Source organism: Dendrobium catenatum, unplaced genomic scaffold (genome assembly GCF_001605985.2).
Source record: "Dendrobium catenatum unplaced genomic scaffold, ASM160598v2 fragScaff_scaffold_635, whole genome shotgun sequence".
Classification (NCBI taxonomy): Eukaryota; Viridiplantae; Streptophyta; class Magnoliopsida; order Asparagales; family Orchidaceae; genus Dendrobium; species Dendrobium catenatum.
Window position 1 is genome coordinate 51,749 of NW_021319097.1, and position 11,628 is coordinate 63,376.

The window sequence follows — 11,628 nt, forward strand, 5'->3', positions numbered from 1 at the left end:
TTTTTTTTTTTTTTTTTTTGCGTTTTCTAACAAAACATTTTGGTCCTTTCTAAATTAAAATTATATTGTGCTCCTCTTAAATCTGTTTTTAAACCTGATCCTTTTAAAAATTTGCCCTTCTTAAGATGCACAATTGAGCTCATCTTAGGCTTTAGGGTTTAGATCATTTTTTTTACAATTTTTTAGAACACATTTTTTTAACCTAAAACTTTTTTACTAGAAAAAAGCTTTAGTAAGCATTAAGAAAGCCGCTTTAGGAAGCATTAAGAAAGCCGTTTTAGTAAGCATTAAAAAAACTGCTTTAGGAAGCATTAAAAATGCAGTAAGAAAGCTGTCCCAAATGAAGCCTTAAGTTTCGTTTGGGAAGACTTTATTGTTGCTTCTTAAAACAGTTTTCTAATATAAATTTTTTAATTTTTGTAATAAAAATTTACTTTAAGAAGCAACCCCCCCCCCCCTACAGGCGACGCTCGAATAATAATAATAATAATATGCACAGTTAATAGTTATCGTTTTCCCTAGCATAACCATAAATTTTAGTATCATATAATTCATTTTTTCTTTTTTACTTGACATGATAACATAGCATAGCATACACAACTCTCCTTGGCCTATTGGTTGAGAGCTAAGGCTTCCAATTAAGAGGTCTAAGGTTCAAGTCTCTATGTATGCATTGTGTGTGTGAGTTTGCCTTAAATGGCCTAAATGTCCCAAAAAAAACATAGCATAGCATCTTATGACATCAAAATATTAACTGTGCATAGTAATAAAATTCCTGTCATTACTGTCATGAGAGAAAATATCCTATTTTATTACTCTAGACTTATACAACATATTCAAAAAACTTAATTGCCTATCCAAATTTCAACATAGCCTTCTTCATTGTGCTCCTTGAGACCATAGCAGCTTTGATTTGATGAGAAAGGCTTCAAATTTACTTCAAAGGCAAAGAAATGGTCACTAAAACTGATTAGTTAAACATGTGGTTCTCGCCCAGACCAGCCAGAGTTTCAACTATTTGAAGATTCCTCAGTTTCATCAGGTTTTGCGAATAACCTTAATGCAAGGGCATATACATCTTTTCTTTTCACTGCTGTTCCCTCTGCAACAATTTTTACAGACTGAACATATATCTCTATTAGAAGGATCAAACATAACAAAACTGAGGTGCAAAGATGTAGCAAAAAACAGTCATGTAACTCCATAAATTAAAATGAATGCAAGAAGAAAAAGAAATTATGAACAGAAATAAACGAGTATTTCATTTGTTGGAAAGCTGATAGGAAATACTTGAGTTCGCAAGTAACCCTAAGAGAAATACTTGAGTTTGCAAGCAAACTTATCATTAATTGGTGAAATCAGCGAGAATAATGCAAAATCTGGGTGAAAACAGCCACAAAACGTTGTATTGTAATAAGGAAATCAAAGTCAAACAAACACAAAAACAAGATACAAGTGATCCTCAATTCGAGAGGAGGATCATCTCTCCCAATCTCTGGACAAAGAATCTAGAGCCTGAGACACCCAAGCAACTACAAGAGGAACAACCCAAAGCATGCATGCCCTAACCCTAGCCTCTCATACTATTTTATACTACTCAATACATAATTCCTTCATCTAATTAATTCCTAATACAAGCTTTCCTAATACGAATTTCCTTCTTTGCTTTTGCTGCCCCCCTCTCTCTCTCCTCTTGCCGCCCTAGAGAGCCCCACATGAATTTCAAGGTGGCGGTTTAGCCCGCCTCCTATAAACCTGGGCCCGGTTGGATCGATTCTACAGGAACCGTATTAAAAGCTTTATCCGTCTCTTTTTGCTTTGAGTAATTGGATCCAATACTGAATCATTAGCATTATTAGCCATTTATTCTTATTTAGTGGTAAATTACATGCTAAGATATTTTACATTTTTTAGTGTGCAACTCCTATGTTATCTTTGATATATTACTCCTTTCTATTTTCATATTAATTTTTTTCTAACCTCATCATGCATCTCCCACTCTTGATTGTATCTGGTCATCATTATTAGTTTCATCCAAACGATATAGGTAAAAGTGTCCATCTGGATTGATGCCTGCGAATTCATAATCGGCTCGTTGAGCAACTCATATTTGGGGTATTTGTTAAGATATGAGTCAAATATGAGCATGATATTTAGACTCAATTCCTTGACTAACCAAACACAAATAAATATCCGATCATTTATGTACAACTCATGAATAGTTTACAGCAACAAACCATTCGCAACAACTACATAATGGTTAATTACTTCAAAGGTCCTTTTCACCTTCCCAGAAAATGTCATGCATAATATATTTACAAGAATATTAATTAAAATTCAACATTAGTCTTAAAATAAGGTAGTAGAGTTATGATTAGTAAGTCATCTTGTGAAATTTTACATACCGTTGAAATACTATGACCCTTCGATATCAAATCTCTCAGTTCATGCTCGAGTTCATCCTCAGATGGGGCCTTAGAAGGAGAATCCGCCTTACCTTCTATTAAAAGAGTAATTTCCCCTTTAGGTTGCCCACTTGAAAACACCATAACTGCTTCTCCTAGAGTACCTCGCCAGAACTGCAATGAAATAGTACAAAAGATATTGTAAGCAATTAAAAACAATGGTTGTGTCTGTTTCAATGGAATATAATGTATGTTAACGAAGAGAGTAGAAGAAAAGGGTTAATAATTGAGGAATGCTCAGTTGTGATTATTCGACCAAAATGTAACTTTATTTTGTTGGGCTTTACAATGAGCAAAAACAGGAAGAAATAAAACCTATACTAGCTAGAAAGGAAAAACAACATTATGGCAGCAATGACATTAAAAAAACATATAGAATCCTACTAAATCAGTCCCAAACAGCCAGACAAAAGAAATCCGGCTTCATTTGGGGCGGATTTTTTATTTCTTCTAAAAATAACTTTTTAGTTTAAAAATTAAATTTTTATACTAGAAATATGCTTTAAGAAGCAGTAAGAAAGCCATCCCAAACGAAGCCTCAATCTAGAATTTTGAGAATGCAATGTCAGCTATCCAAAGGGGTAAAAATAGCCACAGCACATGGATTTGACTCCAGGAATATTCCATTCATAGCAACCGCACTTCACCTTGCCAATCTAGGATGTACACACTGTGCAGCCGCCTAGGCTTATAATTGATGCAGCTCCCTCGCCAAATCTGGATTTGGTGGTGAGCAGGAGTCCCTACTTGCACCCAACTTTTTAAGGAAAAAAAAAGAGAGATTACTGCAGTGGAGAATTATTCAACAATGTAATACTCACATTTCAACTTATCAAAACCTCCATTTAAACAACTTGCTTTTCTCAGGTTCTGATGCAATGACGCAATGAATGGCATACTATTGGAGTGATTTTGCTTGCTGTAAATGTATCCTGGATGCAATTGCACCTCGAAATAAAGTTCTTGATTAATGGTTATTCTCCTTGGAGAGCCTTCAGATAGAAATCAAACGCCTAGCATATATCTCTCCCAGAAATAAAATAGTGCTGCTAACAACCACTCAAGTTTTTTTTTTTTGGAAACTGGAGTGCGACTTAGACCAGTTTCTAAGCCATAGAACTACACATGCATTGTCCAATCCTACTCAGCTGAGCATATTTCCAACTTCCAAAAACTCTACTAGAAACAGACAAAACAATCAAAATAGATCAATCTTACAAGTAGGAGTTTGGATGTTGAATACACTTCAGCTTTTAACTTATTTAATGATATCTCTCTGTTGACCTCTAAAATACCCAAGGGAGGAGATGATCCCAAAAACTGTGCACACATGTAGAGAATAGCTCTGAGGCGGACATCAGAACGAAGATTTGGCGCATCTATCACAGGAGGCGTCGTAAATCAACGGCTATAATTTAAATCTTCAATTATGATTTATTTTCTGAATTTTAGCTCTTATTTTATGTTATTTCCTGTTTTACCCCTAGGTTGGTTTATGTGAGTGTTGTGGCCCAAGGGGCAATTTTGTCTTTTGAGTTTTCTTATGTTGTGGCCTATATATAGGGCCTTAAGCTATTCTAATAGAGGGGGGATTATTGATATTAAAAATTTGTGTTCAACACTTGTGTTCTTTTGAGAGGACGATAGTGAGATTCCTATGGGAAGGAATCGGAGTTTTCACCAGCCGCAGGATAGGTCCGGGCACGTGACTTGAAGTCCCTTGGAGAAGGGCAAAGCATCACCTGTCAGTCTTCGGAAGAGTCCAAGGCTCGCGGTTTTCATTTTCTATCTTTTGTTTTTGTTTTTATTCCTCTTTATTGTCCTAGTCATCATCTATATCCTCTCCCAATTCCCATGGCGTTAATACCTCACCCGACCCCTCCTCCTCCCTCAACCTCACTGGCCAAGCCCCCATACTGAGCTCCCCTAATTCTCCCCTAAAGCCGCCGGCCACCTCACCCGAAAATCCTCCAAACCGCCGGCCATGGCTCCCTAGCCGCCAGCCTCATCCTTTCTCCTCTCTCCTTGGATTTTCTAATTTGGGGTGCATGATATTAGGACTTAATTTGAAATTCAAATTGTTTAAAATTTGAAATTCAAATTTCTTTCCTAATTTAGTTCACCTATGTTTTGAAAAGTGCTTAATTGAAATCAATTTGAATTTTAATTTATTTCCTAATACTAGAGATTTGATTTAGGAAATAAGAGCCCGCCCCCTCTCAATCCTGTCAGCTTCCTCTCCCTGTCACCGCCCCTCCTCTTTCCTATTTGCACTGGGTGAGCTCTCTAGTCCAGAACCTGTGAAGGAAGTTTCAAAGCCTTTAATTTCCTTCCCAAAGCTGGGGAGGCCTATTTTCCCTCTACATCTTGCCGGCTACACTACTGGAATTTCCTAAAGCCTCTTCAGGTTCCATTGCTTCTCTTTGGGAATAGCTTGGATTTCAATCTGCTGTTGGCTGAATTCTCCCAAGACCTCACCTTGGGTTGCCTCTCTTCCAAATCAGCCTTAGATCCTCCCTTAGGTTATCAACCAAACTCCTCCTTCCCCTACCCCTATTTTCTCAAGAGAAAATCTGAGATTCTAATCAGGTTTTGGGCAAAGAAATCAGAACTTGCTGTCAGATTTTGGAGAAGAGATCCTCTCCCTAACAAAGCCTTTTCCCGTTCTACATCAAGCTCCCACCTTCTCTCTCACTTTCTTAGCCTCCTAGCGTGCCCAGTGCGTATCTCTTCTTCCTCCAAGTAGGAATTTGATGTTAAATACACTTGAGCTATGAAGTTATTTAATGATCCCTCTGTTGACCTCTAAAATACTGAAAGGAGAAAATGATCCCAAAACTGCGCACACATGTAGAGAATAGCACCCACCTTCCATCTCACTTTCTTACTCTCCAACTAGTGTGCCCGGTGCATATCTCGTCTTCCTCCAAGTAGGTCGGTCCCCATATGAGTCCAAGTAAATTGATCTCCATTTGATTGGACAGTGGATAACTCCACACACAAATGCAGAAATAAATTATAAAAAAAAATTTAAAGAACCATTAATCTTTGATCCAATTATTTTTAAGGGTCATCGACAATTGATCCAATTAGTGTGAAGACTAGCAATCACTTATCGGGGACAAAGACCAGGCTAAACAATAATTTTTTATACAATCAGAGTTTGAAGATCTCTGTGCAATTTATTATTATCTGATGAGAGTTCCACCTTCTTTTGTTGTTTTTTTATCCAGATCCAAAGAGTTTATTTTTTTCTTATAGGCAGCAGTGATGTCAAAAAATTTGGTAGACTATTGAACTATTGTTGAATCATGGACATCATGGTTGCTTCACGGTTCAAGTGTTGTTGGCATGCTCAATACTTACGTTCATTACCCAACGAGAAATTTGATGTTTGTCCACGTAAATGTCGCTCGGAGAAGTAAATTTTAAAAAAAAGGACAAAACAACTTTTTAAAATGCTTAAAGGAATGCAAGTGAACTATGGAATGACAATTGATATTTGTATTTGGTTAATAAGGCTGGCAATCACAGATATTTGATCCGAACAAGACCAAAGACCACCCTCACTATTAATCCATGATAAAACCTGAGATTCTCCTCCCGCTATCAATCTTTGATTTGGACACAGCCATACAGGGAGTAATTTATTTCTTGTTTTCAACTATATATAGCTGAAGAACTAGTAGTGGTTCTTAAACAGCTATCTGAGAATGACCACTGTAATTGCTTCGTAGTTCTAAAATGGTCAGTGCACTTGTTATAAGAGACTAATTGTGGAATAGACTTGCTAGTCTGCAACATGCCAGTGGAACAATTGAAAAGTCCCATGTTAAAAACCCGGTACAATTTTTTTTTTTTTCCAAAATATAGGATGGCTCCAATTTAAAATACAACCTTTCGGCATCTGTTATAAGAGACTAATTGATAAGCAGACGATATATTAAACATTGAAGTTAATAATAATATCCATGTGAAACACACCGCATGCCTATTTAACCAGGCATGTGATGAGTTTTTACCATGGCAAACTTAGTGATGTATTATTCATGTTCCCCTAGACAAAGTAAGCAAAAAGATCACCTATGGATTAAGAAATTAAGTGATATAGAAATAGTCATTTGCATGATGAATGTTGACCTCCGTATCTATTCCACGTTGTGTCCAATTGAATGCGACGATGATGGTAGGAGATAGACATAGCTTCATGAATAACTGACTAAGAACATCTCATTCGCATAAAAGGAGCAATCTGTAATAGCTGAATGAACCTGGACTGGCCGGTCCAAGCGCCTGCTACACGCGAATGAAACCCCAGCTGAGCGAACCGGCCCTTCCTTCACCCAGATCATGACAAATGGCAAGCAATAACAGCAGCCCCTCTTCGCACGCTCACTTCCCTTTCTCTCCAATTGCACGAATCATGCAATTATTTCCCTATTCAATTTATTCTCCTTCCATAGCTGCCTTCCTCTTATCATTTAAAGCAAATATGAGACCTAGAGCATCAAATTTCCTCCCTCCTCTATTGCAGTAGCTGTTGAATCTCTCCCTTATTCTTCCTCTTTCTTTCTCACAAACAACAGCCACCAAATTCATCCTTCCCATTTTCTTGTACTAGGTTTCTAAATATAAGGTTACCAATCATATTTCTGATATTCAATTGTTAGTATTGTATACGTTAGAAATCTTATTTATTACTCATAATGAAAATGTCAAGTGGTAGAAATAACATTGCCTTGATTTATTGATGCACGAGTTATTATCATTTAATATAATTCATGCAATAGAGAATCCAATTCATACATATCAGTGTTGTTTAATGTAATAAATGTGATACGCCCTAGTGTTCCCAAGTTAGGGTTTGCCCTAATGCTCCTTCAAAGATAAGATTTCTCCGCCAAATCAAAGATAAACAAACACAAGAGGGATGAGATGAAGAACAAGAAAACTTTGCATTAATCTTCAAGAGAAAACAAGAAAAGTTAGTCCACTTCGAGAAGGACCAAGAAAGTCAATTATGTCTCATGGGGAGATTTGAAATTTCAAATTTCAAATTTCAAATCCCATGGAGAGAGGCCGGCGGCTAGAAGAGGGATGGGGCCAAGGGGATGGGTGGAGGGCCGACGGGTGGGGAATTTGGGGAGGTGAAACCGGCGGGTGTATGGAGGTGGGGAAGGGGAAAACAAATGCCAGGAGAAATAAGAGAAATTTTTTTGGAAAATCTACGGAGCTACAAACCTCGAGCAACACCTCCAATAGAACTCACAAAGAGATCTACAAGAGCCACTTCCTCAAGAACTCACAAAGAGATCTTGGGAATCTTGGAACTCACAAAGAGATCCTTCCACTTCCTCAAGAACTCACAAATAGATCTTGGGAATCTCGGAACTCACAAAGAGATCCTTCTCCTCCTATGAACTCACTAAGAGATCAAACAAACATAAACTTTTTTCATTCAATAATTCATCATCCCATTACATAAGAAAGGGCCTCTAGATATAGGCCTAAAAAAACTAAACAAGACACATATGTCCTTAGGGCTTACATAGGACGATCCTCTTAAGTGAGGGTAAAAACGACAAATTTATAATAAAAAAAAGAAAAGTTACAAATAAATTGTAAGATAACGCGGGATGATGACAACCGTCAATCTTCAGCTCCTCGGATAGGCATTGACGGTTGAATTTCCGCATCAGACAATATCATGTTTCAAAGCACTTCGGTATTGATCTAAAATTCTCCCGCTATTACTGAATGCACTTTCAAATGCTACTATTGTTGTTGGAATGCAAAGTACGTCACGATCCATAGCATAAACACTAGGAAATCTATATTGGTTCCCTTGCCAAAACTTCAAAATATCTAAATTTACACTGCTATCAAGCTTAGGTTCATCTAGGTAAATGTCTAATTCATATTTCCTCAATGTAAAGGCATCTTTCTGAAATGAAGCAAAATTCTATTTTTTTTTAAAAGACTGTTAGAAACAAAATAAAAAAAAAATGAAAAACAAATGAAGTGGAAACTATACAAAATTGGAAACGAAAACATGCATAAATTTGGACTTAATCTTTGAAGGACACTCTTGTACCACCTCAGACGTATTTGAACTTTCTCCTACTAAAAGATTCCTTCTTGAACCGTAGTTAGCAATCAATGAAATTAACTTAAGTTTCAGTTTCCTCAATTCGGACATGTAATTGCTACCATATAATCTTTGATAACACCACTCTACAAAAGTCATTTTGTATCTCGGATCTAGAATAACTGCTACTGCCAAAATTTCATTGAATTCATACTAGTATTTTTCAAACTTTACAATCATTCCTGTTGCCATTCTCTTTATGGATTGATGGCCACTTAACATTGCATTTTTCAGTTCTGCATATGGCCGAGCGAGGGTGCTCTATTTCCTCTTCACTTCACCGACAGACCTATGGTCGGGTGATTGTTGAGTTTTTGCTTTATCTTATCGACAGACCTATGGTCGGGTACCTTGCTGTTTCGGGGCCTATGGCCGAGCGAGGGTGCTCTCTTTCCTATTCGCTTCACTGACAGACCTATGGTCGAGTGATTATTCCTTTCTGCTTTATCCTACCGATAGACCTATGGTCGGGTAGGGACCTTGCTGTTTCGTGGCCTATGGCCGGGCGAGGATGCTTCCTTTCTTTTTCACCGACAGATCTATGGTCGGGTGATTGTTTCTTTCCACTTTATCTTGCCAACAGACCTATGGTCGGGTAGCCAGACAAAGGTGCTTCCTTTCCTCTTCACTGTCAGACTCATGGTCGGGTGATCATTGAGTGTTTTCCTGTCCTCTTCGTATCGCTTAGGTAGATGGACCGGGTGATCGTTGAGTGTTTCATTGTCCTCTTTGTATCATCTCGGCATATGCGCCGAGTGATCGTCTAGTATCCCTTGCCTTTTCTCACCCTTGACCTCCAGTCTAGTGGTTGTTGACTCATTGAGTGGTTGTTCACTTTGCTAGTGGTTGTTGACTTTTCCTATTGATTGTTGAACTTTCTTAGTGGCTGTGGTCTCTTTGAGCGGTTGTTCACTTCACTAGTGATTGTTGAGTTGTTTTCCTCACTCTTTCTAACTGTTTTGGGTTGGTTTGGCGAGTGTTGGGTTTCTTTTAGCTCATTCTCATTGTTTCGATCTGGTCAGATGAGTATTGAGTTATCCATGTTCATTGTTTCGTTTTGGTCAGACGAATGTTAGGTTTCTTTTTCTCTTCCGTTCCACCATGCTTGCATGATTGTGTGAGCATTGCATGTCTGCATGATTGATTGAATGAGTGTGTGATCATATTACATTATTATGTGATTGTGGGGTGATAATTATATGTTGGATTGGTCATTGCATGATCATGTGATTGTAGTGTGATTATTACATGATTAAATGGTTATTATATAAGTGTGTGATCATTGCATGCTTGTGTGATTGTGGTGTGATCACTGCATGATTGATTGATTGTTGTATGTTTATGTGATCGTGTGTGTGATTATTATATAATTGTGTGATTATGAGATGACCATTGCATGTTGGATTACTCATCATATAATTGAGTGATAACTGCATTTATTGCATGATTGCGTGATCATTACATGGTTGAATGATCATTGCATTGTTATGTGTGCATTATTGGTGAAGTTTACATTTTGGGTGATCACCTTATGACTGGTCAATTATTGCATGTTTTAGAGGATTGTTACATGATCTATGAGTATTGTTTGATTATATGAGTTTGTATGGATTGTTGGTTATGTCATGAGCATGCGAAAATTGTGTAATTATATAATTATTGGGTGATTTGATGGTTATTATACGATTGCATGCTTGGATGACCATTGTATGATTGTGTGAGCATAGCATGGTGGGACACCTATTGCATGATTGTTATGTGATTGTATGTTTCTCAATTCTCATTAATTGATTGTATGATTGCATCTTCCTAGTGAGTCTCGTTAGTGAGTCATAGGATTGCACCTTCCTAGAGTTAGGGAGGTCAACGCCAACATGTACGGTTCATTTGTCGTTCGCCGCACATGTTGGGGTTGTGTTTGTTGACCTCCTTTTTGGCATCGGTCACTCACACTATCTTGTCTTGCATTTTGTAGAATTATCCACTTTCTTGTATGTTGCATCGCTGTGTTGATGAAGGGTCAAATAGTGTATTTTATCTCGACCCGTCGTCGGCCTTAGGATTACTCCTTTTTGATCACATGTTGTTCTCTATCTTATTCTAAAAAGCATGTGGTCGGGTCGTCGCCGATTCGACGTGATTTCACACATTTGGATCTTTATCGCGCATGTTTGTTCCGAGCGCAATATCTTTCGATCTAAGCCTTGTTTTGATAAACTGATTGCTCGAGTGTGTTCGGATTGTCGAGATCTTCCGAACGAGCCTATTCGCACTCGAATCGGGCACTGTTTGATGTGTGTCGAGGAGAGAGAAAGTGAGATTATCGTTATGTATATTATTATTTAAATATATAATTAAAAATAATAAAAAAGGAAATAAAATACTTTTTTTTTTTAGTTAATTTGAAACTAAGTAAGTGCAATAAATTAAGTTTAGGTAAAATGTATAATAAACATACGACTTGATCATTTTAAAATAAATTAAATTTAAGTTTAAATATAAAATTAAATATATCTTCATCATTAATCTAAAGTTATATATAATAAATCAACTTCGAATAAATATATAATTAGTAAATATTAATAAATGTTGAATGAAATATATATGATATTTATTTAAATTAATTTCTATCTTTTAGTTGGTTACTTATATATAATAAATCAACTTCGAATAAATATATAATTAGTAAATATTAATAAATGTTGAATGAAATATATATGATATTTATTTAAATTAATTTCTATCTTTTAGTTTGGTTACAAAATAATTTTAACGTTATACTTTCATCTCTCCAAATCGGGTAATTTTACATCCAATGGTTGGCTTGACAAACTCAACCATAGCCATTTGATCAAGGATTTTCCAAAAAAAAATTAATTTGGACCCTTTGATTATGAATTTTTGAAGAGGGCTCTCAGCATATATGGTTTCATCTCAGGTTTTGCGAAGGAGACACACCACTCCAGCCGGCCCTAGCTCCTCAGGCCTTTCCTTCCACTGATATTACTCTCACAA

At 36.9% G+C, this 11,628-nt stretch overlaps 1 long non-coding RNA gene across 1 annotated transcript; it reads right to left on the reverse strand.

Moving 5' to 3' along the window:
- Positions 1 to 712: 712 nt before the first annotated feature.
- On the reverse strand, positions 713 to 2,542 carry LOC114579791. Its single transcript, XR_003700974.1, has 2 exons — positions 2,406 to 2,542; positions 713 to 1,102 (listed from the first exon to the last, which is right to left on the reverse strand). It is a non-coding gene; the product is annotated as an uncharacterized LOC114579791 (long non-coding RNA).
- Between the last annotated feature and the right edge of the window lie 9,086 nt (positions 2,543 to 11,628).